The 24,825-nt window shown below is 45.1% G+C and overlaps 1 long non-coding RNA gene across 3 annotated transcripts in view; it reads left to right on the top strand.

Moving 5' to 3' along the window:
- LOC120516801 overlaps positions 1-24,579 on the top strand; it is a 36,046-nt gene extending 11,467 nt beyond the window's left edge. For 2 of the 3 annotated variants that reach the window (XR_005630918.1, XR_005630920.1), the window contains 2 exons: positions 4,968-5,265; positions 13,564-14,456. This is a non-coding gene — a long non-coding RNA (uncharacterized LOC120516801). Of the gene's footprint in view, positions 1-4,967; positions 5,266-13,563; positions 14,457-24,334 lie in introns of those variants that run through there. The other variant, XR_005630919.1, reaches the window with a different exon arrangement.
- Positions 24,580-24,825: the final 246 nt, after the last annotated feature.

Raw genomic sequence — 24,825 nt, 5'->3', positions numbered from 1 at the left:
TGTTGGCTTCGTCATCATTGGTGATGAGGCCGACCATGGTTGTATCGTCCGCAAACTTGACAATGTGATTAGAACTGTAGATTGGTACACGGTCGTGGATCTGCAGAGTAAAGAGCAACGGGCTGAGCACACACCCTTGTGGGGCCCCTGTGCTCAACGTGATGGTCTTAGAGGTGTTATTGCCGACTCGCACATTTTGTGGCCTCCCTGTAAGAAAGTCCAACACCCGGTTGTAGAGAGAGGTCTTGAGTCCCAAGTGGCTGAGTTTTTGTATTAGCTGCTGGGGAATGATTGTGTTGAACGCTGAACTAAAATCTAAGAACAACATTCGCACATAAGAGTTCTTTGAGTCCAGGTGGGTGAGGGCTGGATGGAGAACAGCAGAAATAGCATCCTCTATGGACCCGTTTGACCTGTATGCAAACTGAAACGGGTCATGGGAGGGAGGAAGAATGGACTTAATGCTCTGCATAACCAGCTGCTCAAAACATTTCAAGATCGTGGAAATCAGTGCTACGGGCCAATAGTCATTATAGCTAGATGGGAGGAGCTTCGTAGGGACAGGAATTATGAGATATGATGTGTCTGAGGTTAGTAAAGTAGTGGTGTGCCTTGGGATGCTTTTGGTTACAAAAAGTGCGCCACTACAGAAATAAAGGTTGGCAAACACTGTGTTAGAGATTTAATGTCACTAATGAATTTTATTAGTTTGGAGGTATTGCCTTTGTTTATGTGCCTTGTGAGATTGTGTTGGTTTGGACATGTGCAGAGAAGAGATGTTGAGTATATTGGGTGAAGGGTGCTAAGGATAGAGCTGCCAGAGAAGAGGAAAAGAGGAAGGCCTAAGAGAAGGTTTACGGATGTAGTGAGAGAGGACATGCAGGTGATGGGGGTGACAGAACAAGATAACGAGGACAGGAAGATATGGAAGAAGATGATCCGCTGTGGCAACCCCTAACGGGAACAGAAGAAAGAAGATGTGCCTTGTGTTTTGTGGTTGGTTCCCTAAGAGGTGGGGCCACCTGCCAGCCACAGTCAGTAACTGCCATAAGCCCTATAGATCTGGATGGTGTCCCACAGTTCCTGGTAGTTCATTTTAATTCTACTTGGGACTTTGGTGAGTGTTCCTCTGTATTGTTCTGTGCATTTCTGATTCTTTGGATATTTGATTGTATTGCTCCATTTTTGACCATTCCTCAAATATCTGTTTTGGGCCTTGTTTGTTTTGGACTGCCTTTTGTGTTACAGAAAACTCCTTTTTTGCCTTTTGTGCTCCTACGGAGCTTCGTTCTTGTTTTTTTTTTTTGGTGAAGAAAAATCTTTTATTTATAAAGACTCTGTGTTTGCTCTTCTTACAAGCCTGGGTTTGATGGTGCTATACCACTCAAGTGAGCATTTTTGGAAGTGTTTTTGGGATTACGTTCTTCAGGTCTCCTAAGACAATCTGTGGGAGACAAAAAGTGGTTGGCAGTCCTGTAGGCGATGAGAGGAAGGTACTACAGGAAGTACAAGAGTACTCTGATGGCTCTGAGTAAGAGGTACACATATGTAGTGGGTGCCACGTGTACTATGATGGTCCCTTTGTTATTTGCATCTCCTTAAGGTGTACCTCAAGAAATGGGTTGCTGAAGGTTCGCCCGAAAATGGGGAACTGCGCCTTTAAGGAGAAGATACAGTGCTGACTGAACAGTTGGCCTGAAGATTATTTAACCCGGAAAAGAAGCGGGAGAGAGAGATCAAGCAAGCGGTGAAGCGGGAAGCAATAGCGTGTTAGTGTTGAGAATCCACTTGCGAGCCGCCTGCTGGAAGAAGGTGTATTTTACCCAGGGTTACAAGTGAGACGCATCTCCGAAGACAAACTTTTTTGTAGTTGCTCTGGAGTGATCACCCTGCGGGTCAGTAGGACAGATCATTTGTGCTACTGGCATCGGCTGCCCGCATACTTCGTTGTGCTTCCAGCATTTCACCGTCCTCTTCAACTTTAAGGAAAGTAAACCAAATTGTGAAAATCTGGTTGAAACGGGTTATCTCTGGCGACGGCATCACGCACCCTAATTTGTGAATTTTCGTCTTTGTTATGTACTCGTTGTTTGTAAAGTTATGTTTAAACTGTCTTGCCTGTTAATACAGTAAGTAAATATACCTTTTATTTTCTTACTTTCTTTTCATTATTTTTAGTATCTTATGTATTATGTATTTTATATTTTTTAGATTACGTATTTTCACTAGGGATGTGTGGCGAGAGGGTTAAATGGGGCGAGTGTTGGTCACATTGAAATAAAATTATGTTTCATGTTGCGTTAGAGTTATTTGTTGAGTTGTACGTTTTCATTCTGTTTGGCTTTTTTATAACTTTTGTCTTTGATATCCCCGTGTTTCGAAACTATTATCGCTGAAAATTCGTCACGTTGGTTTATTATTAATGCGACTGCGATCTTTTGGATTCATATAGAAATCCAAGAAAACTACTTTCTCTGTGTTTTGCAGATACAGTTTGTGTAAAGTGCGATACTTTTGGACGTATGAATTTGTATCCATTATTGGGTGTAGAATTTCGAACACGATCATGTCGGGTGTCACTGTACTCGCGCTCTTTCAATGCGATTTCGGAGATGTGGAGGCACATAAACAGAATCCTTAACGTACTCCCACAGAAAAAAAAGTCACACGGCGTGAGGTCTGGTGATCTTAGGAGCCAGAACTGGCGTGCCAAATCATGCGCTCCTTTACAGCCAATCCAGCGATGAGGGGGCTCGTTGTTGTTAAGAAATGCGCAGACTGAAGGCGGCCATTTTGCGGTGAAAGTCAGAAACTCTCTGACCCCCTCTTTCAATTGGTATGTGATTGGTTCCTAGGTGCCTCCACAGTTGTGGCGCTTTGAAATCGGATGAATCTTGGTCAATCACCCTATATATCCCAGTTTGGTTAATTTTTTTTATTGCCTTCTTCTCTATTGTTTTTTCAGTTGTTCAATAAGCTGTGTCCTGCAACCACTTCCTTGTTCTGTTGTGCCTTTTTCCTAAAACAAATACCAGGTCGCTAAGACATACGGGCCGCAATGACTGTTACGTTTCTCAAGAGGCTCTTTCTCACCACAGGAGCGTTTTTTTAGGAGCTAAGGATTTTTTTTAAAAGACTCTGGGACTTTTGCAGCATTCCTACTGCAGGAACTCAGGCCATTTGTAGCTCCTACTCCAGGTTACGTACTTTTCGTTCAAATGGGAACTATTGTGGGTGGGGCTTAAGTGATGAATTGTGCTGATTGGCTGACCACAAGCACTGGCGCCATCTTACAAAATCTTACAAATCTGATAGCAGTTTGGACTTTGGAGAGTTATTGGTGAAGATGGGGGGCCACACTTCACACCGCATTGCTTTTCATGGCCGCCTGATGTTACAGTTGCTTTGAAGCAATAAAGTTTGGGAGTTCCCTGTGAACTGATCACGCCGCACTTTATACCGCAGCAATCTTTTTACACATCACATATTTTTCCATAAAGGTTACAGATCCTGCTACGTGGTGGGAACACAACACTGTGATGGTCCATGTTGGCTCCATGCTCCCTTCTTGCATCTGGGAGCCTCTTGAACCTGAACCGTCGATGGTCATGAACCTAAATGAGCCAAGCAAATGAGGACACACACTTACAGCACAGCAAAGGGTAGGATCAAAGGTGTCAATTAAAACCAATCCTTCAAATACTTTCAGTAATGCCCACTAGAGGGGGCTAATCACCCTCACACTGTGACTAATAATAAAATGCATTGTCCAGGGGTGACCAGCTCCGGTCCTGGTGGGCCGCAGTGGCTGCAGGTTTTCATTCTAACCCTTTTCCTAATCAGTTTTCTCTGCTAATTAACTCCTTTGCCCTTCATTTTAATTGCCCAGTCTTTAAGGATTCAGACCTCTGAATTGATTTGTCTCTTCATTAAATGGCAACCAAACAGAAATGAGCAGACAGATGAGCAGTTAAATTGGGGCTTCAAACTCTAACCAGTCTCTTAATAAGAAGCCGATTCTCACTGTTAATGGAAGCTGTTATTGAAAATCAGGACTTGTTGCTGCTCTCGTTCTGCCACAGCAGACTGTTGATTTTCTGTTTTTTCCGAGACCACCGTCAAGATGTTTTGGTGACCTGAGCAGACCAACATGACCGAGAGCTTCACCTTTCTTTATTTTCAGGTTAGCTGGTCATTGTCTGGTGGAGAAGTAACGTTTGCTTTTGTGGTGTATGGTGCCCTGCCAGTATGCCAGCTTATCGAACACAACCTACCATAAATTGGCATCCATAACCTCAAAAAATCTTCTGCACAAAGGAAAAATAAGTCTGCTAGCTTGAAGTTTTTTTCCTTTCTAAAAGGTACGCGGCTTACCGAGACCAATACGGTGAAAGGGGGCGTGTCCTTATGCAAATAACTTACACAGCGTTTTAACGTTTTACATTTTACGGTTTGTCTACCTTCCCTATTAAACAGTTTTACGCTGTTGATTTTTTCAGTGTACCCCTAGTATGCATGTCATTGAGTTGTGACAGGAATTATCTGTCTCTACATTATCCATCCATCCATTATCTAACCCGCTGAATCCGAATAGGGTCACGGGGGTCTGCTGGAGCCAATCCCAGCCATCACAGGGCACAAGGCAGGAAACAATCCTGGGCAGGGTGCCAACCCACCGCAGTGTCTCTAAATTATTTCATCCGTTTATCCATATTCTGTTTTATTCTTCTCTGAATCACAGTGGCCTTCTATGCAGTACTGGGGCTTAAGGCGAGAAACCTTACCAGTCTATTGCAGTACTTCAGTTCTGACAAGTTTATACTTATTGCTATTGGACAGAATAAATAAAAGGTATAATGATGGAGAAATACGAGGGCTGTCCAGAACATTCTGTAACAAAGTTGTTTTTAACGCATCCTCATGTAAATTTGACGAATTGTACAATAACTTAATATGTTCAATTTCAGGTTTTTTGGCCTGGCCCAGGTCCTCCAGTACTGCCAGGGCAAATCCCCCAGAGATGCCAACGGACCACAGCATCTGCAGCCCACTCACTGGCACAGGCCCAGCCTGTCATTGACATTTAATCAAACCTGCGTGCCTTTGGGGACGTGAGAGGAAAACCAGCGAACATGGAAGAAACCTCCTGCAGATCTGGCGAGAATGTGCAGACCCCACAGGATTCAAACCCTGGGTGCTCGATCTGTAAGACAGCAGCGCTGCCCACAGTGCAACTGGCAGAGACGGAACGCAAGAATAATGGAGGTACCTGTAATGTAATACTAACACTGTATTCATTTGCCAAGTTGGTTACTGAAAAAGATATGAAACTGCGCTGCCAACAGCCACTAAGACACCGTCACGTTCGCCAGTGAGTCTGTCCAAACCACCACCACCTAGCCATGCCATCAGACTAAGGGTCTTGAAACCCTAAAAATGGATCATAAAATCAGACCTCGACTTATACGCCCGTTCAGAAATACGACACTTAATTTTGCCTTCTTGCCTCCTCCAAATTCACATCAGTTTCTCAGACACATTGAATTTTGTTGCAGCAGCGCAGTTACCGATTTCTTTCGCCACTTTAGCGACTTTTAATTTAAAACCAGCTTCATATTTTCTTCTGATCGAACGCTCCATCATAGATAAGGGATACTGTTACGATAAAGGTACAAAAAACACAGATCAGTACAAACGTCACTTCGGAATAGTGTGGGTCTTACCGTGTGGTGACGTAGGCACAATAGAGAGAGGGAGAGAGAGAGAGGGTAGAGGACGAGAGAGGGGACAGAGAGAGAGCAGAGAGAGAGAGAGAGAAAGGGGAGGAGTAGAGAGCATAGAGAGAGAGAGAGAGAGAGAGAGAGAGAGAGAGAGGGGGGAGAGAGAGAGAGAGAGAGAGGGGAGCCACAGGCGCGCTGATACACATAGGGAAAAAGGCGGTGTGCTCCGTGGTGACTCTCTCAAGTGGGCGTTAGCATATCGTAATCTCTTGGACCAATAGCGTGAGTTTTCCACATCCAACATTATAAAATACCGGAAGTTATACCCTAAAATCAAGTCCCGATTTATGTATTTCTATATACGGTAGATGTGTGAACAGAGAGCGACCCTGCGGCTGTGAGGTGTCAGAAGAAGGTGATGGCATTAAGTTAGCAGCCCAATTTACTTTTGAATTGTGACCAGGCCGTCCTGCGCTGGTATTGTCTGTCCATCCATGTTTTGAGCCCTTGTAATGATAGATAGACAGATACTTTATTAATCCCAAGGGGAAATTCACATAATCCAGCAGCAATATACTGATACAAAAAACAATATTAAATTAAATAGTAATAAAAATGCATTTAAAAGCAGACAATAACTTTAAATAATGTTAGCATTTACTCCCCCGGATGGAATTGAAGAGTCGCATAGTGTGGGGGAGGAACGATCTCCTCAGTCTGTCAGTGGAGCAGGACAGTGACAAAAGTCTGTCACTGAAGCTGATCCTCTGCCTGGAGATGACACTGTTAAGTGGATGCAGTGGATTCTTCATGATTGACAGGAGTTTGTTTAATGCCCGTCGCTCTGCCACAGATGTTAAACTGTCCAACTTTACTCCTACAATAGAGCCTGCCTTCCTCACCAGTTTGTCCAGGTGTGAGGCGTCTTTCATCTTTATGCTGCCACCCCAGCACAGCACCGCGTAGAAGAGGGCACTCGCCACAACTGTCTGGTAGAACATCTGCAGCATCTTACTGCAGATGTTGAAGGACGCCAACCTTCTCAGAAAGTATAGTCGGCTCTGACCTTTCTTACACAGAGCATCAGTATTGGCAGTCCAGTCCAATTTGTCATCCAGCTGCACTCCCAGATATTTAAAGGTCTGCACCCTCTGCACAGTCACCTCTGATGATCACAGGTTAACATGATGTTGTAATGTGATGTTGAATCAGAAGGTAGTCTGAACCTCCTTCATCAGTACCAGATGCAAGTTAGCAACCCACCCTGGACTGGCATTAGTATTTTGTTTTACTAACTACATTTATGTAATGTCATGGTGGCACAGTGATGCTACAATATGTATGATTCCTGCATTCAGAGATGACTTGAGAACTACGTGTGAACGCTCTGTCCATGTTTGTGTATGTCTGTGTTTTGTCAGGAATACGTGTGTTATGTTAGGTGTGGAGTACCATATGAACCTGACTGAGCAAGTGTGAGCTGCTGCTGTAACAGGCTGGCAGCCCCGTCCAGGCCTCAGCACGCTGGGCACACAGACTGGCCAAGTGGATAATAGAACGGGTGACCACCACACAGTAAGTGAGTGGTAGAGAATGAACGGCCCGCATCGCGCTTTACAGTCCATTAGCCCGGACTGCCCACCCGAAGTGAGCGAGTCTTTGGTACTGAGGATCACTGAACGTTCTTCCGCGCTTTTTTTCATCATAGACGTGTGGGCCTCACTGCTGCAAGGGAGCGCCGAGGCCTTCTGTTTCCCCCACCAGCCCAACCCAGCTTGCAAAACAAGCATGACTGTCTAATTGCAGTTGAAAAGGAAGGGAAACTCTATGCCCTTTGGTGTTTAATTAATCTGGCCCTGTTGAGGCTGGGACAAAGAGCCCATTGAGAGCACCAGTCTGTCCTCCTGAGAAATTGTTATATCTAAGAAGTTCTGCCAGCAGGGACAGAAGGGAAATTTCAGCTCTGTGGGAGAATATGGGTGAGCTGTGGGGCCTCCAATGGGCTCTCCAGATTACTGTCTGACCGATGTGGATTAAAGAGTCACCAGCAGGTCTACAGAGCTCCTGAAATCCTGTCTGATCCGACCTGGAGACATACGTGTGTGTGTGTGTGTGTGTGTGTGTGTGTGTGTGTCTACACTTCGACTCAGCTTGTACAGTATGTCTGCGTACAAACAAAGACGAGCACAAAAACAGATCAACATTCATGGTGTGCAAACGTCCGATCGTGTGTTGTAAGCCCTGCTTCGGGACTGGAACAACTTAAAAAAATGTGAATCTGAGGGCTGATGGTGGAGCCCACCAATTAACGTTTAGTGTAACGAGTGCCTGCTTGGGAAACTCCTTTTATTTAATATGCAAAAGAAAGAAGTGCGTTTTCATTTGTTATATGGCATCCTTTCCTGCCTTCTTCTTAGCACTGCCAATAACTAAAAAAGAAAAATCCTCAGAGTTTGGTGACATCACTCCCACTTATAGGTGGCACCGTGCATAGCCCCTCTGCCTCACCTCACCAGGAACGCGGGTTCGAGTCCCAGCTGGTTTCCTATGGTTGAGATTTTTTTTGTGATCGCATTTTTCTTACAGAATTGGTGTACATTAAAACAAACAATCATTATTTAAAACTAATATTTAGATTAAGTATATATGCCGGATGAAGGAATGTTAACTCCATGTTGGCACCAACAAAGTAACACTCTTCAGTGCGCGTGTCCCACAAAACAAGGAAGAGGTCACCTCCATAGTGGAGCTCTGGTCAGAAATGACACCTCCTTCCACCAAGCTCAGGTTTTAATGGAGAGTCGACAAGAAGGGGTGGAGTCAGCCGTGGAGAGAGAAAGACATGACAGTGTTAGTGACACGCCCCCTCTCGTCATAGGGTCATACCAAGCCTCCAACGCACACGTGTGACAATTTATATATAAATATATACTGTACAGACAGGAGAGGACGTGACGGATGTTTGACGCCTGGCTGACCAACCACAAGTGTGACCTGGTAGGTAACCACCTAATAATCAGATTGTGATTCAGACCTCAAAGGTATGTATATATATATATATATAAACTGCTCCAAAAAATTAAAGGAACACTTTGAAAACACATCAGATCTCAATGGGAAAAAGAAATCCTCCTGGATATCTATACTGATATAGACTGGGTAATGTGTTAGGAACGAAAGGATGCCACATCGTTTGATGGAAATGAAAATGATCAACCTACAGAGCCCTGAATTCAAAGACGCCCCAAAAATCAGAGTGAAAAAATTATGTGGCAGGCTAGTCCATTTTGCCAAAATTTAATTGCAGCAACTCAAAATTGTACGCAGCACTTTGTATGGCCCCTGTGTTCTTGTATACATGCCTGACAACATCGGTGCATGCTTCTAATGAGATGACAGATGGTGTTGTGGGGTATCTCCTCCCAGATCTGGACCAGGGCATCACTGAGCTCCTGGACAGTCTGAGGTGCAACCTGGTGGCATTGGATGGACCAAAACATAATGTCCCAGAGGTGTTCTATTGGATTTAGGTCAGGAAAGTGTGGTGGCCAGTCAATGGTATCAATTCCTTCATCCTCCAGGAACTGCCTGCATACTCTCACCACATGAGGCCAGGAATTGTCGTGCACCAGGAGCCACTGTACCAGCATAGGGTCTGACAATGGGTCCAAGGATTTCATCCTGATACCTAATGGCAGCCAAGGTGCCTTTGTCAAGCCTGTAGCGGTCTGTGTGACCCTCCATGGATATGCCTCCCCAGACAATCATTAACCCACCACCAAACTGCTCATGCTGAATGATGTTACAGGCAGCATAATGTTCTCCATGGCTTCTCCAGACCCTTTCACTTCTGTCACGTGCTCAGGGTGAACCTGCTCTCATCTGTAAAAGCACAGGGCACCAGTGGTGCATCTGCCAATTCTGGTATTCTATGGCGAATGCCAATCGAGCTGCATGCTGCTGGGCAGTGAGCTCAGGGCCCATTAGAGGACATGGGGCCCTTGGGTCACCCTCATGAAGTCTTTCTGGTTGTTTGGTCAGAGACATTCACACCAGTGGCCTGCTGGAGGTCATTTTGTAGGGCTCTGGCAGTGCTCATCCTGTTCCTCCTTGCCCAAAGGAGCAGATACTGGTCCTGCTGATGGGTTATGGACCTTCTATGGCCCTCTCCAGCTCTCCTAGAGTAACTGCTTGTCTCCTAGAATCTCCTCCATGCCCTTGAGACTGTGCAGGAGACACAGCAAACCTTCTGGCAATGACACGTATTGATGTGCCATCCTGGAGAAGTTGGACTACCTGTGCAACCTCTGTAGGGTCCAGGTATCGCCTCATGCTACCAGTAGTGACACTGACTGTAGCCAAATGCAAAACTAGTGAAGAAACAGTCAGAAAAGATGAGGAGGGAAAAATGTCAGTGGCCTCCACCTGTTAAACCATTCCTGTTTTGGGGGTCATCTCATTGTTGCCCCTCTAGTGCATCTGTTGTTAATTTCATTAACACCACAGCAGCTGAAACTGATTAACAACCCCCTCTGCTACTTAACTGACCAGATTAATATCCCATAAGTTTCATTGTCTTTATGCTATACTCTGATTAAAAAGTGTTCCTTTAATTCTTTTGAGCAGTATATTTGCGCTAATTCGAGACAGGGGAGGGGGAAGCGTGACATCGGGAGTAGGGAGCCAGGCAGGGCCCTCATCGCTGTCCTGTTTCACTTCTATGCGGGCAGACCCGTGGGGGACATCTAGTGTGTGTGTGTGTGTGTGTATTGGTTTACTGTCTTTTATATTCTTCCAATTCATGGTCTTGGAGCTATACAGTATATATAATACATACATACTGTGGAGGCTGGCCCGGACACAGACAGGCTGACATGTTCATTTCACCCAACACACATTTATTTACACAATTCACAAGTGCCACACAAACCCCCAAAGTCCCCAAAGTCCTGGCCACACAATGCCTTACTTTCCTCTTCAGGCCGCCTCCTTGCCTCCTTCAGCTCAGTCCACTCCGCTCCCGACTCTCGCCCTGAATGAAGGGAGGCGGCCCCTTTTATCCGCACCCGGATGTGCTCCAGATGCTTCCCGGCAATCTCCCGCCAACACGCCCCAGTGTGGCGGAAGTGCCAGCTGTATCCCCGGAAGCACTCCAGGTGTCCCTGCTCCGGGTGTGGCGGAAGTGCTGAGGTCCAGGGCTCCAAAGGCACAGGGGCACCCCCTGGTGGTGACCACGGACCACTACAGTGTGGAGCTTCAAAGCTCTGTACCAATGGCCCCCAAAGGAACCAGGACGGCTGCCCCCACGTGGTCTGAAATTGGCGCACGCCCTCTTCCGGTCCTCCAAGGTGTCCTGGCCGGGTCGTCGCCCCAGGCATCCCTGATAATACATATGTGGTCCACATCACGTATTTATAAGAAAGAACGGAGCACATTTGTTTTCCTTAGGAGATTGCATTCCTTCAATGTGGGACTGACATCTTTTACAACTCTGTATTTTCTGCACTGTAGTGTGCTGGGCTGGTAACATCTCTTCAAGAGAGACCCACCACATCAACAAGCTAATTAAAAGGGGAGGCTCAGCTATAGGACACACTCTGGACCCCCTGGAGGTCTTAGTGAAGGAGGGAATGAAAACAAAACTGAGTGCCGTTATGAACAAAGTTGCACATCCCCTCTGTGACACAACAGCACTGAGGACTTTCAGCCATCGAATCATTCAACAGTGAAGTGTGTCAAGAAACACTACGGGGTCACCTCGATGCCAACAGCAATACACCTGCATAATGTGGGGCTGCGACTGAGGCGGGGGCTGCTCTTTGTAATTTTAGCCAAGACATAGTCTTTTATTTGTTTTCTTGTAATTCTTGTGGGTGTTTAAAGTTTTTTGTTTGTTTGTTTTAATATTTATATATTTAACAGACTGCTGCAAAAGTAAACGTCCCCTCTCATTCATCTGTCCATCTATCTATCTGTCTATCTATTATATAGTGCTTTTCATATCTATATCTATTATTAGTGCCTTTCATAACTATCTATCTATCTATTATATAGCGCCTTTCACATCTATCTATTGTGACAGGCGCCTGGTATCCATGCCCAGTCGGGACGCCCCTGCACACTGTATTCAGGGGGAGCAGCCCTGGACAGTGCATTACCTCCCCTGGACGCTAGATGGCCGCCCCCTGGCCTGGTGAGGTGCCTCGGTTTCCCACAGCGCTCCCTGGGAATTGGAGTTGGGGGCAGCCCTGTTTGGTCCTGCAGGTACCGCCAGGGGGTGCTGTGTTTGGGACTCCTGAGCCCGCATGGGCAGCAGCTTCATCACACCTGGAAGTGCCGCCAGATCTTGGTGATCAAACACCTGGAGCACTTCCAGGTGACCTATAAAAGGAGCCAGCGACCACCACTCATCGGCCAGAGTTGTGAGGGAGGAGTGGTGGTGCCAAGGAGGAGTGTTTGTGATTGTGTTGCACTGGTGGTTACTGGTGCTTGGGACTGTGTTGTGGCTGGGGGGATTACGGGGAAGACGTGCCCTCCAGCTGAAGAAGAATAAAAAAGCATTTTATTTTACACGTGCCTCCAGTGTCCAATCTGTGTCAGGTCAGGCGCTATATAGTGCCGTTTACACTATCTATCTATCTATCTATCTATCTATCTAAATGTTTGTGGTGTGCCATCTGTTGGAATGAAAAATGCAATGTACTTTATTACTACACATCTATCTATCTATCTATCTATCTATCTATTTATCTGTCTGCCTTATCATCTGTCCTTCTATCTATCTATCTACCTATTATCTGTCTGTCATATCTATCTATTTATCTGTCTGTCCGTCTATCTATCTGTCCTTCTGTCTGTCTGTCTACCTATTATATAATGCCTTTCATATCTATCTATCTCAATGTTTGTGGTGTCCCATCTGTTGGAATGAAAAATGCAATGTACTTTATTACTACACATCTATCTATCTATTATATAGTGCCTTTCATATCTATCTATTTATTTATCTGTCTGTCTATCTATCTGTCCTTCTGTCTGTCTGTCTATGTATTATATAGTGCCTTTCATATCTATCTATCTATCCATCCACAACTAACACAATGATAAAAGAACATTTTAAAGACATGACCGCAGCCTCACCCTCTGATGCATTTTCTGCACTCTCACCAAACTGGCTACTAGGCTCCTGTCCAAGTCCTTTACAGCAAAACATTCCAAAGGAGTATTTTCTTGGTTTCTTTGCAAAAAGATGTCTTTCAATTAGTCAGCCATTGTTATTAATTTTGAGAGATGAAATGATACTGCCCAAAAAGTGCAAAAAAAAAAAGACAAAACCAACAGCATTAGGATCAGAGTGAAGCGGGGCCGCTATGCCTGAACAATGAACAGATTCATTGTGTCCACAGCGTTTGTCCAGCAGATGGCGGTGGAGACTCCGTGGTGTTTGACTAGCGGGGCTTTTATTGTTTGGTGTTGACAGCTGGTTAAAATAAAGCAATCAGATATGATGAACATGTGCAATTAGTCACACCGCAGCCATCAGATATACACAAATAGCACACATCAATAATACATGGCCACCACTTGTTGGGTGAGGTTAGCCAGAGACATCAAGTTCACTCAGTACCTTTGACATTTACATTCAAGCAGCAGTGGCAACAATGGAGGGTTTAGAGGGGCCTAGCGAGTGAGGCGTTAGACTTTCGACCACATGGGCCACTGAGTCCATCCCTGCCACCGCTAAAGTTTAGGGAGAGTCCATTCAACTCCCATGACGGATAGACGTAGGATCAGCGTCAAGCCCGTTTAATGACTTGCTATATTCTCCCCTCTCTTTTTCCAGATACCTCAGCTTCTGTCGCATTGGAAAGGCAAAATGAACGAGTGGCTCCAGACCCTGAACTGTGTGGATTTGTCCTGTGGGTCGTCTTCTATTTTGCTAGAATAAATTCCAGCTTCCCAAAACAACAAGGAAGGGGGCTGGTAGTTCACGTCAATGCCTGTCCTTTACCCCGAGAAACGGGAGCCTTTATAACTCCGAGGAAAACGCTACATTAATATTTGAGGCCCAGCCTGGCCTTACCATTCACACTGCCAGGGGACAAGCGAGAAGAGCCAGGAGGCGGATGGGAGATGGAAAGTCACTCACTGAAGGGGTGGAAAGAACCGTGTTTAGTTTCATTATTTTTTATTCTTTATTGCACTGGCAGTGTCCTTTCGTACTCTGTAGGTGTGATTATTGTGGAACAGAAATCTAGAAAATAGGATGGCGTTTGTGCTGAGATCTGACATTGGTTTGCTCGTATTACCGGCAGTATGTGTGCACCTCCAGTATATCCCTTTTGTTCTCTTCACCTTTTTTACTTTCTCGTAAACAAAGTCTAAGGAGAGTATCGTAATCGTTCAAAACTTCGACCTCGAGATTTGGATGAATCTCGACGTTTTAGACCTCCCCGAGTCCAATTTATGTTCTCGTAGGGAAAATATTGTAACTGTCTAAAAATTCAATTTCGAGATTTTGATGAATCTCGACGTTTTAGACCTCTGAGTCCTGTCTGTGTGTATAAAAATGATAATCTGAGTGCGCTTTCACTTAAGTATTAGGTAAACAACGCGGATTTCTATCGACTTTTGAGCAATTTCCGTTAACCGGTGTGGTACTTTACCTTGTATTCATGCAGCTGCAGAGTCCGATTTATTCAACTTTACTTTTATAATAATTGTTCAGTCAGTCGGTCGGTCGGTCAGTCAGTCATTGTCCAACCCGCTATATCCTAACTACTGGGTCATGGGGATCTGCTGGAGCCAATCCCAGCCAGCACAGGGCACAAGGCAGGAAACAAACCCCGGGCAGGGCGCCAGCCCACCGCAGGACTAATAACTGTTCAATATATTATTAATTTGATTTGTTGCTGATGGCACTTTAATGTACATAATATAAAAATAGAATCGTTGTCTTGCGGTTTACTCCATCTCCATATCTGAGTATACGAGAAAGTCGAGGGGAGAGCACTCCCGCTTATTGTGTGGGTTTACATTCATTTTTAACAACATCTCAAAGTTATTATTAAAGTTACCTTTACAACTCCACGCAGAAAATCTGTCCATTTTTTTCCACAAAGAGTCTTTTATGCAACTGTTTTTTTCTATAAATATCTTGTGATTCATGCATTCTTTTGTTCTCCAGACAATTAATAACCATGGACTTTACTATGGAAGAGAGGTGAAAACGAGAGGGCAGGTAGGGTGGAGAAGAGCGTCAGGAGTGATTTGTGACAGACGGGTATCAGCAAAAATGACAGGGAAGGTCTACAGGACGGTAGTGAGACCAGCTATGGTATATGGGCTGGAGACGCTGGCACTGACCAGAGAACAGGAGACAGAGCTGGAGGTGGCAGAGTTAAAGATGGCGATTGGCATTGGGTGTGACGAGGATGGACAGGATTAGAAATAAGGACATTAGAGGGTCAGCTCAGGTGGGACGTTTGGGAGACAAAGTCAGAGAGGCGAGATTGTGTTGGTTTGGACATGTGCAGAGGAGAGATGCTGTAGATATTGGGAGAAGGGTGCTAAGGATAGAGCTGACAGGGAAGAGGAGAAGAGGAAGGCCTAAGAGAAGGTTTATGGATGTGGTGAGAGAGGACATGAAGGTGATGGGAGTAACAGAACAATATACAGAGGACAGAAACATATGGAAGAAGATGATCCGCTGTGGCAACCTCTAATGGGAGCAGCCGAAAGAAGAAGATAATTCCTGTCTGCTGTGTCTACCGAGTTGCAGATTGGTATGACGGTCAGCATTGCCTCACATAGCACCAAGCATCTGGGTTCAAACTTTGACCTGCTCATTTATTAATTTTCCATGACAGATTTCTTTCCGGTTGCTCAGTTTAATGTTAGTTTCAAGTAGAAGTTGGCCTGATATGCAGATGCCATCTACAATCATCTGAATGGAAAAAGTGGGCTCACAAACAGCATGGAGGCCGGGCCTCTTCTTATATCTCATGCACAAAGGTGAGACCCCCACATATTCCCTCATTCTCACCGCCTTACCTTGGCCGTGCCTTTTCCTTTTTATCTCTGCTGTATTATGTATCTGTAATACTCTATGAATTCCACTTTATAGTCTTTTTTTTTCCAGATTAGTACTATAATCCTGGTTAAGTTGATAAAGTTGATGTGAAGCAGATCATTGATGTTGGTCTATCAGACCATTTTCTGTTGCTATTTAATATAGAAATAATGACAGAAAACATTCACGAGAAGCATATTGTTAAATAAAAAATAAGTGAAAAAAAAAAACATACATTTATTTAATATGAACGAAAAAGGAGAAAATGGGCTTCAAATTTGCGATCTACGATTCCTACTAGACATACAGAGCAAGTTAAAAAAAAAAAGATTTTAAGAAGTGTTTGATTGATGAAAAGCGGCCACACTTTCATTTTACGTGTGATGTATGAGAGACTTAATTTTACTTTTTAGTACGCTTTTTAACTTAATATTAGCGTCGTTTTTAAAAAGTATTATATATATATTGTAACAGTAGGGGGTGCTATTGCTCCCTTGAACCCTCCGGTAATACGCCAAACACCAGGTAAAAGTCCAATAATTATTTTTATTTGGACAAATACGTGCACCAAGCACCCTCCACTGCACACTACTCATACAATAAACAATACTTCTTAATAACAATAACCAATCCTCCACTCCCAGACGCGTTGCCACCCTTCCACCCAGCTCAGCTCGTCGTCAGGGACTTCCCAAAGTCCTTATATAGTTCCTGACCCAGAAGTGTTTCTCATCCTTCAGTCCATGATTCCTTATCACTTCCAGGTCAGATAAAAAGTCCTTTTCTTCACCCGGAAGTACGTCATTCCTCCTGTCCATGTGACTACTTCGGGGAAAAATAGTAGTCCCTGGAGCGACCCCTGGTGGTTCTGATGTTATCCAGCAGGGCTTTGCAGGAAAACTCCATAGTCCCTGATGCCCTGCTGGAATTTGAGGCATCTCCATGTTGCAGGGAGGGCTCCCTCTGGCAGCCTGGGGGTACTGGCCAGGATAAATGGCCGGCCATGGACCACAATATATATATTATTTTCAACTTTTTAGTCTTGGGTTTGTTTTAATATAATTTTGTAATCAATATTTTAACACATACTTTAATATTTCTATCCATTACTAGCGCCATCTATTGGTGAAATCTTGAACTAGTCTTCATATGAAAATTTCATTTCTTAAGTAACATGGATTAATTGATCAATTAGTGAAACTAATTATCTATCTATCATATAGTGCCTTACATGTCTGTCTCTGTATCATATAGTGCCTTACATCTTTATCTATCTGTCTCTGTATCATATATAGTGCTATCTATCATATAGTGCCTTACATGTCTGTCTCTGTATCATATATCTATCTATCATATAGTGCCTTTCATGTTTATCTATCATATAGTGCCTTACATCTATCTATCATATAGTGCCTTTCATGTCTATCTATCTATCTATCATATAGTGCCTTACATCTATCTATCTATCATATAGTGCCTTACATCTATCTATCCATCTATCTATCATATAGTGTCTCTTACATATATCATCTATCTATCATATAGTGCCTTACATCTATCTATCTATCTATCATATAGTGCCTTACATCTATCTATCTATCTATCTATCATATAGTGCCTTACATCTATCTATCTATCTATCTATCATATAGATCTATCTATCATATAGTGCCTTTCATGTCTATCTATCTATCTATCTATCATATAGTGCCTTTCATGTCTATCTATCTATCTATCATATAGTGCCTTACATCTATCTATCTATCTATCATATAGTGCCTTTCATGTCTGTCTATCTATCATATAGTGCCTTACATGTCTGTCTATCTATCATATAGTGCCTTACATCTATCTATCTATCTATCTATCATATAGTGCCTTTCATGTCTGTCTATCTATATCTATATAAAAGCCAAATACCACAGACTCACTCATCACGAAATCTCCTGAACCACGAGGACTTGGGATTTGAAATATGGAATGTTGGTTACCCTTGGGCCATAGGTGCTCGCTAAGAAATGTTTTTTAAAAATGTAGTGGTCCAAGCGCGACATTTCTTATAGTTTTTTAGACCCGTTTGTATGTCTGTCCACTTTTCACGAGTGAACTCCATAACGGATTGAGATCTTTTTTTTTTCTATAATTTGCTTGAACATTCTGTTGATTTTGTGACTTCTGTCATCGTGCCGAGTATCAGAGTTCTCAATCACACTAATCCGAGACACAGAGGCTGCGGGCCGAGGGGACGGGGAGGAGTGACATCCGGAGCAGAGAGCTGGCGAGACCCTCCTCACTGTCCGGCGTCACTTCTACTTTCTATCTATCTGTCTGTCTAAGTAAATAAACGTTTGCCTGTTGTCACAGCTGGCCCTCCAATGACAGATTTGCTGTAATAATAAGAATAATAATAGCGAACGGCCGAGGCACATGGAGGAGTGGATGGTTACCTCATCTTTTGGAGAGCAGGTCAGAAGAAGTTGGACTTTTGTGGCCGGCCGGAGTGGTGAGGCTTTTCTCAGCGGCCTTGTACCTCTTGTCCTCGTCCACTGTCCTGTCTTCTTTCTGTAGCAACCTCAGCCAGTGAAGCGACTCACAAACAAACAGGACACATGACTGAAAGCTTTCTTACTTCTCTGCACATGAATCATCCTCCGCCTTTAATCCTGCGTGAAGAAGACCTAAATTACGGTGAAGCAGAAATGTGATTATTTCTCTGGCGGCCTCACGTTTTCTGGTAAGACTGTTCTCCTCCGAGTGACGTGTAGGGCAAGCAGCGCCTAACAGTGTGGGGTTTGATTCTCAGGCCCGTCGCGGTCAGCTTGCCGTTCCTCATTGTGTCCGCGTTGCTCTTCTCCAGTTCCCTCTCACACCCCAAAGACGTATGTGCCTGATAATTATAAATGGCAACTCCTCATTACCAGTGAATGTGGGTTGTGTGCGTGAAGACAGCTGGCATCCCATCGAGAGCTGATGCTGCCAGGATAGGCCCAGGGTCCTGTCATGTTAAATGTGAGATGAGAGAACAAATGGCTGACAATATTCGAGCGGTGAGTGAGCGAGCGAGGGAGCTCCTGTCGTCTCATCCCACATCCCTGAGGTCCCTTCAGGTTTGGTTCATTAGCAGCAGTGGGACCGCGTGGGTGGGCACTGCCATGCACTTGCTCTTGTTGCTGCCAGAATGAGCTCCGGGTATCAAAATGGATGGAAGAACAGTTTAAGCGAATGATCTAAAAGCAGAACTTTTCTTGTAAACGTATGAAGGTTTCTTTCTATGTAAGGAGCACACAATTATCGCCTCGATTTTGTATGCGCTTCAGTAGGCACTGCCAAAGCTGGAGGACACACGCTGGAAATTCCTTTCACATTTTCGAGATATTGCAACCTAAACAAACAGGGACTGTTTGTTTTCTCTGCAATGACGTAATTTTGTTTGTACAGGCCAAGCTAATATGGTTTCTACAGAAAGCACGCCTGAGGTTTAAAGCCTGTGAATACTTCACACCGAGACGAACACAAACTGGCTGGGACGAGGGCAAACATCGTGGGCACTTCACGTGCGGACCCAGAAGCCGGCAGGACGACACACACACTGGCAGAGCACAGCAAGCGGATCATCAAAGCCATGTTTTAGTAAAAGAACAACCAATCAGAAAATGTTAGATTCATCCATCCATCCATTATCCAACCTGCTATATCCCAACTACAGGGTCACGGGGGTCCGCTGGAGCCAAACCCAGCCAACACAGGGCGCAAGGCAGGAAACAAACCCCGGGCAGAGCCCCAGCCCACCGCAGTAGATCCCTAAACGGCAAACATTTGAAATCTTATGTTATTGTTTTATTTTGCTATATCAAGCTATGATTTTTTTGTTTTTCTAGCAGTGTACCCCAGTGGCACAGTGCCCATCACAGCTGCCTGGCAGCTCCAGCTTTAAATCTTGGGGTTGTTCTCGGTGGGTCTGGAGTTTGGCGTTTGCCCCCCTGTGGCAGTGTGGGTTTTCCTCTGGGTGGCCCACTTTACCTCCCCTCATCACAAAGACGTGCAGGTTAACTCTTTCAGGACTGATGCCAACAATGGTAATTGACTGTAAACCATGACAAAACCCGCCGTTACGTTTTAGTTGCACTCTCGTTGCTAGAAGGAAAGTCACCTTCATTGGTTTGAGCGAGATTTCCTGCCCCCTCGTGACTAGCATGGCACACACAAGGGCAAACATGGCACTGACACACATGCCCAGGGCATGCTGGGAAGTCCATTATAACAGAGGGCTTGTTTCCCTGCCCCCTCGTGACTAGCATGGCACACACAAGGGCAAAAATGGCACTGACATCCATGCCCAGGGCATGCTGGGAAGTTCATTATAACAGAGGGCTTGTCTCCCTGCCGCGCCCACTCATGGCACCCAATGACCCCAGCAGGGACTACATTTCCCAGCATGCCCTGCTGGCTTCCCACTGGGCACAGATATCTTGGACTGCTGCCATCCAGAGTGCTGGGGGAATAAAAACTCCCCAGCGATATTTTTTCTTTTATGCGGGCTGTCCGTCCATCTTTCCGGGTCTGCTTCTTGTTTCCTTCCCGGCCGGGATGCCCGTCCAGCCCATGTGGCATCCCCAGTGGGCAGGGATGTATTCTTCATTCCAGGGAGCTTTCAGTAGCGCGGTGCTGTCCGCCTTGAGGCCGACAGAGTCATTTGAGTCGGACCCTGCCGAGCAGCGCTGCAGAGCTCAATCTTTAAACATCACGGGACTCCAAGGCGGAGGTCGGCTCTCTAGCTCGGCCACGTCAATGAACACAGCAGAAAATGTTCAAGTAAAAGCTGTTGATAAGAGAGGGGAAAAGTAGAGCAAGAAGTAAAGAGTGTGGCCCAGAGGGCAGGCATAGAAATCTGGTGAATAACAAAATGAGAAAAAAAAAAAAAGTCACACGACTGCCAGGGTGAAAATCTAGCGGAACATAATAAGCTTATTCAGGAGATGTCGTGGGTGGCAAAATGGCATATAAAAGAAGCAGTGTGAGATTCATGGAGCCAGACTTTCATGTGCAAAGTTCAAACGGCTGTTGCAGATGACATATGAGACTTTCTGTATTCCTCATATCCTCGCCTTCATTATGTTCCAGAACACTGGAGCAGCGTCCCGCCGGGCAGCATCAGAACTCCAGCCACCCCACAGGACGGGCACACGTCAGGCCAACTTAGAGTAGCCGGATGGGACGCACCAACGACAATCTCTGTGCTGTGAACCACATGAAGCTCATGTGAGCAGCAGACAACACAGAGACTCCACTTTGCCATCCTGTTGTCGGTGTGTCACTGGCAGGGACCGTCGGAGTCGTACCAAGGGGCTTGGCTGGCAGCATTCGCCGAATCCCTCAGTGCCTTTTTTGGGAAACACAGGGTATGCAGATCAAGAGCAAAGAAAACGGAGATTAGCCGCAGTTTACAATCTAATGCGTGATGGCAGCAGGACCCTGGCCCAAAATCAGGGCACAGAGTCAAACTTTAATGCACTCACACCCACCTACTGCCACTCCAGCTCTGCACCAATCCCGAGCCATGAATTAGGAATGGGACCAAAACCTCCTCCGGGAGAGCAGCTTCTCCCAACCATCCAAGAACAGTTTGGTGACCCACATGTTGGAGCGCCGGGCCATAAGAACTAAGGGGGCTCGGGGAACGGGGTCCATGGCCAGGAAACTCCCCATTGAGAGGCGGGTGGACACACAAAACCCCACCAAATTCTGACAAACTCCAAGCATCAATTAGTTAAGAAGGGGCTGCCATCAGTCAGGATTTGGCCCAGACGTTGATGGACAGACAGCCCAGGGTGAACTGCAGAGGTCTTGAAAAAGAAAGAAGGGCCAGCACTGCAAATATGGACTCTGAGCATAAACTTCACGTAACTGTCAATAACGGCCTTTGAAACTTCTGAACTGCTTGTCATTCTACTTCAGTACACCATAGAAACATCGGACAAAAAGATCTGAAAACACTAAAGCAGCAGACTTTGTGAAAAGCAATACTTGGGTCATTCTCCAAAGCTTTGCCCACAACTGTGTAACCTAACATGAATCCAAATGAGATCATTTGTAACTGCGGCGCGAGAAACAATGGCTGCCCCACTTGTGAAGAGCGACGTGCAGCGATTCGTTTTGCGTGGCCCGAGGGTGCACCTGTTCATCGAGGACTTTATGTGCAGTTTGGAGAAAGTGTTTTGTTGCAAAGAAGTGCCAGCCATGAAGAAGGAGCCGGACGCCCGTCCACGACTGAGGACGACATTGAGCGTGAGATGATTCCATTGAATAGACGAGTGACAGTAGACGACGTGGCAAATCATTTTGCAAATCAGCCACGGCTCCGCCCACACAATAATCCACGACAGACTTGGGTTTCGAAAGTAGCTCAACGAGGACAAACATTCACGTCTGATGAAGAGGTGGAGACAGCGGCGCATCTGTGGCTCGCGGCTCAGCCTACAACAGTTTTCAATGAAGAAATACGAAAGCTTGCTGACTGACGGACAAAGTGTGTCGAAGAGCAGGGAGATGAGGTCGAAAGATGAGGTATTTGTCTTTTTCTGAAATAAAGTCTACAGTCGGAGTGCGGATCATTTTTGATTCACCCTCGTATACAGCATAACTGCGGTGGGTTGGCACCCTGCCCGGGATTGGTTCCTGCCTTGTGCCCTGTGTTGGCTGGGATTGGCACCAGCAGACCCCCCGTGACCCTTTAGTTCGGATTCAGCGTTTTGGAAAATGGATGGATGGATGGATACAGCATAACAAACTCGGGATATAAGAGGTAAATGGGTCTCCTGGGCCGTATGCCCCAAAGCGATGACTACAAGTGAACAACAAACATGCCAGAAAATGTCTAAAAAGGTAAATAACGCATTCTGAAATGAAATCTACCAAATATGGAAGAAGGGCGATGAAATTAACCATCTGCCACCAGAACTGAGCCATGCATGATCAAACCTATTGCTTCACTTCTCGTAGGGTTACATGAGCACTCCTTACGTGAGCACCTGCGGCTCAGCACATGCCCTGCACGCCTCGCCCTCACTTGCTGCTTCCCTCTTGTTTTTTTTTACACACCACAGACATCAGAGGTGTCGCTGCAGAGTGAGTGGTGCTCTGCTCCGGTGCTTCCTGTTAATCTTCACACTAAAAGTACAAGGTGGGCACTAATAATGGAGGTGAATCAAGAGCTAATCTGCCTGACAACCCTGCTAAGAAGCATTTGGTTATGTGCTTCACAGAGGTGACGATGCATCCCTCATTCGCACATGTCTATGTACGTGACACCTTGTAAAAGCCAACGTTTAAGAACCGGCCATCAAAGACATTCCGATTTCACGAGTGGTCTCCATATAGAAATTGGGGCTTTGCAACCGACATCCAGTAGGCACCAACCCCTTCACAAACTGACCTTCAAAAGAGCCAGAACTTCTTGAGTAACTTAATATGATTCTGTCATGAACTTCTGAGGAAACTGAACCACTTAAATGACTTCTAGAAGCCAGATCTTTATAGGTGACCTCAGCAGACACCACTGCTTCTGACATAACCTCCATAGCTAGCTGTACTGGAAGATATGTGAGCCTCAAGAACACGAACAAGCGGTTTTCTGATGGAGCAAAGTGGTCACAGCTCATGTAGAGTTTGCCAACGATGCACATATTGTCCGTAGGTACTTCTGATGCATCCCAAAGACTTTAAATCTGTGGGGTGTACACAGAAGAGCCCTGTGGTGGACCCATTTTTATGGTTGTTTCCTTACCTTACACCCAATGTCACTAGGAGATGCCGCTTCCATGAAAATCCTAAAAAGAGAAAATTGTTAGAAAATAAATATGACCATTGCTGTCTCTCCTCTGCATGACAAGTTTCCCAGGAGCACCTTAAGCCTCTGAATTATTTTAGTTTGGTCAGCTAAGAGGGGCTACTATGGCCTTTTTGCCACAATCATCATAGTGAGTAATTCCTCCCATTTTCACAATACGTATCTTCAATATATCCAGAGACAAACTGGGATTGGGTCCATGTTTCTTTAGAGACACCACACCTTAAAGGTACACGCCGTACACTGTGTGCATAGCTCTGGATTTTGCTTTTGTTATAGATAGATAGATTAATAGATATGAAAGACAGTATATGATAGACAGATAAATAGCATAGTTGGCAGGATTAGATAGAAATGAAAGGCACTATATGATAGATAGATAGCATAGTTGGCAGGGTTAGATAGATAGAAATGAAAGGCACTATATGATAGATAGCTAGATAGATAGCATAGTCGGCAGGATTAGATAGATAATGAAAAGCACTATATGATAGATGGCATAGTTGGCAGGGATAGATAGATACATAGATAATGAAAAGCACTATATGATATATAGATAGCATAGCTGGCAGGATTAGATAGACAGTGTCACGCACGAGCGATTAGGGGGCCGCGTACAGTCCTAAAAGGTATCGTAAAGTCATATGCCAGAAGGGAATGGCGGGGTACTAACCTTTCTCTCTTTATTTCCTGCAGAAAGAAAGACACACCGCCGCCATGACTCTGCCCAACTCGCTAACCACGCATCGCCACTTCCGCCCTTCCTCTGTCAACTCCTGATGACGTCAGCAAACCCAACATCCATCTCGGCTCCTTCCCAGCAAACCTCTCTCTCTACCTCCGGTCCCTCTTCATAAATGCTCCCCCCTCCGCCATTTTGACTGTCGACTGTATAGTACAAACGCGTACTGCATTGACAATTAATATTTTGTACAATTATTTCTTACAGTATACGGGGCCGGAAACCCCAAACCTTTATGATGGTGTCTTTCTTTTCACAACAGATAGATAGCGTAGTTGGCAGGATTAGATGGATAGCTACTTTATTAATCTTCAAGCATTTCAGCTATACAGCCCTGCTTGTCTTTTGCCATTCAAACCCTTGTAATCTGACCCCAGGTGATCATAAAAACATTCATAACAGATAACAACAGTAACACCTAAGCTAAGAATATTATCTAATTTTT

Source organism: Polypterus senegalus, chromosome 16 (genome assembly GCF_016835505.1).
Source record: "Polypterus senegalus isolate Bchr_013 chromosome 16, ASM1683550v1, whole genome shotgun sequence".
In the NCBI taxonomy this organism is placed as follows: Eukaryota; Metazoa; Chordata; class Cladistia; order Polypteriformes; family Polypteridae; genus Polypterus; species Polypterus senegalus.
This window is presented reverse-complemented; position numbering and strand designations above follow the sequence as displayed.